The 5048-nt window shown below is 42.0% G+C and overlaps 1 long non-coding RNA gene across 1 annotated transcript; it reads right to left on the bottom strand.

Moving 5' to 3' along the window:
• Window positions 1-248: 248 nt before the first annotated feature.
• Window positions 249-4227, bottom strand: LOC113747639 (uncharacterized). Its single transcript, XR_003463750.1, has 2 exons — window positions 795-4227; window positions 249-531 (listed from the first exon to the last, which is right to left on the bottom strand). It is a non-coding gene; the product is annotated as an uncharacterized LOC113747639 (long non-coding RNA).
• Between the last annotated feature and the right edge of the window lie 821 nt (window positions 4228-5048).

Genomic DNA, 5048 nt, shown 5'->3' with positions numbered 1-5048 from the left:
TCTTAAATCTACAAGCAAAGCGTCCAATGGCGCAGGTTTACAAGCATGTGGGCTCACAGGCTGGCTTTAGGTTCCTTAATACTTCCACAAACAAAATGTATAACAAATGTGGATGTAGTAAGAAGTTCTACAATCTTAAAACCACAGATCCTCCGGGTTGACAGAAGCAGTTGAGGCACACAAAATGCATCTAAAGCTGTACTTAAAATCTGAATTTGAGTATCTAATGAGCTCGTATCGGGCACTGGAATCATTTGGCTCAAGATGGATGTAAAGATGGAGAGCTAAGACATGCGTGAAGCTTCATCTTTGAAATAATCGTGAATTCATTTCATGGGTTTGCAGAAAATTGTATCACTCTGCATCGTGCATGTGTGCAGACTCTCCTCTGTGCTTTTTCCATGAAGTTCATGCATTTAAAAACAATCTATTCAATGAATCACTACCTTTATTTTGGTGAACAGATTGGCATGAACACTGCTGCTGTGTTGCCAGGGGCAATAGCTCAGGGTCTCCCAAAGGAAATTATTCCTATTTAAAAAGAAAAAAGGACAAAGTAATAAAGGATTCAGATAAGAAAAAAAAACATTGGTTAGTTCCATCGGTGGGGTCAATTTTCCACAAGTATCGGAGAGACCATGAAGTACAATTCAGGAAGGCCATGTGAAGGCTTACCCGGCCCCAAAACAACACCACTCTTAATACTACTGTATGAGGAGAGACGAGGACTTTTGGAAAGTTCCACCTTTGTCACTCAGTACATACAAAATAATCTACCAGGAATGTTTACCTACCTACCAGAAAATTTCCACAGCTCCAACATTTCTGCTAGATGACCAGAGCTCTTTGCTGCATCCCCTTTCAGAGTGACTTCAGTTGGACAGTTTGACTTCACACCGAATAGGACGGCATGTCTCTTTTAGCTCTGTTAGTTTCAAACTCTGACCTCCGTGTTTACACCAAGCAGGCGAGGGGCAGCATCTTTCAATCCTGGGAGGTGCGAGTGAGTTGTTAAAGTATCACGTTTGCACTTGTGAGCAAGACTCTTAAACGAAATTAGATATCAGTGGTTAGAAATAGTTTTTTCCTCACCTGATTCCTGGGCTCACATCCAGCAACTGGGTGAGGAGGTTATACATCCAGACGGAGTTCATATAATCAAAGAGCCTCCAGGACACCTTGATGTGGTGAGACATCTCCCAGACCTGGGAACAAATTGGGATATCTCAGGAAAAGCTGGAGGCCATGGCTTTATGGAGGAAAAACAAAAGGGATAGTAGGAATACTGTGGCCACTGCCACCTGCAAAAGCTGTAGAAAATGAATGGTTGGATATATAAAACATATCAAAATCTAATCAACAGTAACGTGAGCTATGTGCAAAATAAACACTACTGCAGATTAAAACGTGCACAGAGAGACAAAGGGTTACGATCTGTTACCATTTATCCTTGAGCTTTGACCGTGGCCCTCCATGGAGGAAGTCAACCAGGCAAAGACACACTTGAGTGTGCTGTGACTATAAATACTTCACTGCATCTAAAGCCACCCTACTGATATACACTGAATCTACATTGGGCCTCGGCAGAGCCATTATTCAGAAGATTTGTATCGACACACACAGAGCCCCTGATAGACTGTATATTGGTATAAGCCTGTGACTGTGAATGAGTATAATACAGTGTGTGTTAAGAGTCTTTATCACAACCTCCCAGCTCTTAAGACATTTCATTTACTGTATGCATGGATCACTGTCTGACAGATCAGTTTATTTCAAGCCTGTTTATTTCCATCCATCTCTCTGAAATGCATGGCAGATCAGATGCAGACTCTCACGCCTGCAGCTCAGAGATTATTCAAACGTAACGGTGCCTTCTTCTACGGATGACGTGAGATCCCCGAGTTGCTTTAGTACGAAGAAAAAAAAATCCAATTGTATGTTAGTGTCCGACATCTCTTAAAGCTTCACTAATCGGTATGTTTTACGAGTGATTAATGATGGATCAGTCAGTCATCGTGGCAAACAAATTAAATGTATGCTTCACACACTGTGTTAAAGAGTGAAGATAAACCCACTGCACACTACCTGCCAAATAAAGTTAGACACAAGCTGGTGAGGAGAGTCTAACATCTAGCAGCCACAGAGCCAAATACATGTTAGCCAGCAGACAGCTGCAGCTCTTGGAAAGGGTCAGAGCCAGAGTCATGTTGGATTCTGCCCTGATCTGGAGCCATTTACAGGCGGGAGGCGTTTATTCTTTAAACTCTTGGGGATTCATCTTCCCTCTCTCTCTCAGTCTGCTGAAGCAGAAGTGTAACCACTGTTGTTGTATCCGTCTGTGGGGACTCAGAGATCTAAGATACTTCATATTTATAGAGACCACACAAAAGAAGGAGATTACTTAAGAGAAAAGCCAGCAAGAAAGAGACTACCAGCCAGGAGCTGAACATTTGTAGCCATGACTTGATTCCAGCTTTACTTCACTATGATTTAAGTTGGAAGAGTCCTGATCGATCCAAACTCAGTTTTCTAAAGTTGTTCGACAGCCTTTTGGCTCGGCCCTGACAAAATCGGCATCATGATGTAGCTATTTCGGCATCCTTTTGATTCATTCATTTCAAATCAATACATTTATTTCAGGTCTTCATAATATAACCACTTAGCATTACTGTTACAGGAGTGACAGGGACATGGTGAACATGTTTTAAACAGTGTAACATTACCCAAAATGTCTTTGCTTGGCTGAAGTGTTGGTGTGATTTCTGCCCTTGTCTTAAAAATAAAAACCTGGAGCCTGCATCTTTTTACCTGTATATTCAAAACATGCCATGCATTCAGATTTTCAGATATTTACTGTGGTTTATTGACTCGCTGACAGACTTTATACATGAACCCTTATGAAAGTGAAAATGATGCTCTTAGCACCAGGAGCAAAGTGGGGTAACAAATCAAGTCCACTATCTGATACAGACACACTTGTCTAGACTGTCAGAGATCAGAATAGCATTATTGATCCTGCAAAGCTTGATGACTTCTTCTGTCAGAAAAGAGACACAGTCATATAGAGTGAAAGTCCATTCATCCATACAAAAAGACAAGAAAAGAAAGGCAACCACAGCCAAATCAGCAGAAACAATGTACCTATAGAAGTAATGCGGATTAATATGATACGATACATCATGCAGATATAAACCAGAACAGTGAAATATCCCAAGAGATTGAAGTAGGACTAATTAAAGAGAGTCCATTTGTCACATTGTGCTGTGGAGCAGTGGTCTAGTGAAACAGGAGAGAAGTTGTTTAATATCTGGGGTCATTAAACACAGTGCAGAGAGACTTTGGACTTTATTTCCCCGGAGACAAAAGCCCCACTTTACTGATTACGATAACTCCCCCTGAATCCACCCCAGACACAAACTTTAAAAACACTCCCAAGGCAGTATACTGTGGTCTTTTAGGACCAAACCTCACACCACAACCATTTTTTTCCAGCTGGCCTCATCAATAAGGCCCATGGGCCACCCTTGATACAGACTTTCAACCCCCCTTTCATAATATTTTCCTGTATTAATAATATCCATGCAGTTTATTTTCTATTTATGCTTCTGGATGTGATAGTACTTGCTTCTGATCTTTATATTTCTTAAGCACCAAAACACCAAGGAACATTCCTTGCAATTCCATCCTTGAGTGTAAAATGCTTGTCTCTTCCAAGAAGTTCAAACAGCTAATAAGAAAGCAAAGCACTCAGTCAGATCTTGAGGAATTATTGAAGCTTGGATCAGCACCACCAGAGTTGTTACACCAGTGTACCAATTCCTACTCCTTTAAGAACTGCCCCCAAGACCTTTGGAATGAAGTCAGCTCCTCAACCTCCACTGAGAGATGAAGGCAACAGCAAGTTCATATTTCACTGAAACAGACATTGGAGAGATGTAGTTTAGTCCCTACAAGATATTCTGCCCCACTCTCTTCTCAGCTGCTGATGCACGACACGTTCACGGCTCATCTGTCCAAAAGGGCGGACTACGTAGAATGTTCCAGTATTCTTCAGCCTCCTCTCTGCTCCAACCACAAGAGTGATGATAGCTGTTCAGTCTACAGTAATGCCAGTTTAATCTCGCCTTCACAGGGACCAACCTTAGCGTCCCTGCCGCAAAGTGCGTTGAACATTTTGATCCAGACAACGGTGTCGATGATTACTTTAGGGTATAAGATTACCATCCAACTGGCCAGCTTAGAAACCCAAATGAATAAATTTATTGACATCTTAAGACCTGGTTTTCCACATAAGTTTAAAGTCGCAACATCCTAGTGTCAGGAGAGAAAAAAAACAAACAAAGCTTCGTCAAGCATTAATACAAGAATTCGAGACCACAGCAACGGTTGCAGGCCTCCAAGTTAAACATTCACATCCTAGAAACTACTACAAATGTTTGAGGTATTTGTATTTCCACGGCAACAAAACCCCATCTAGAAGTCCTTTATCTATGTGTAGAAACTCAGGACGTCAGTAAACCTTCAATTCGCGTGATAGGCGTCCACAGTTGGCTTGGGAAACTTGTCACTTGCCTTGCAAAGGGGGGTACACCAAAGCCTGCCAAATGAAACAGTGTCCCACTGCTGCCTTCCTTTTGTCACCCCTTTGTGGGCTGCTGTGAAGGTGTTTTGAGGCAGATGCCTGAGACACTGTAACCAACATGTCCACAACCAACAACTGTGTCGAGAGGCTCTAGTTGAAGGTGTAGAAGGTCATCTGGAAATATTAAATTATTCAGACTGCAGCATCTCTGACCACAGTTCACTCCTCACGGTCATAGCTCAGTCCACACTACACGGACAGAAAGACAGATGGTAGCTCAGCATACCTTACTTACTTTCTTGCAGTCACATTGGCAAACTTGGATTTGTTAGCAACCAGCCTCAAACATAAATAACACCTGACACCGCTGTCCAACCCTGTACAGTTGGAGCAGCTTCTTGGTGGTATGTTGTCAGTAAGATCACTCGTGTAAAAACACTAGTATGACACACAGCTAGTCTTACAC

This window comes from Larimichthys crocea, chromosome II (assembly GCF_000972845.2).
Source record: "Larimichthys crocea isolate SSNF chromosome II, L_crocea_2.0, whole genome shotgun sequence".
NCBI lineage: Eukaryota > Metazoa > Chordata > Actinopteri > Sciaenidae > Larimichthys > Larimichthys crocea.
This window is presented reverse-complemented; position numbering and strand designations above follow the sequence as displayed.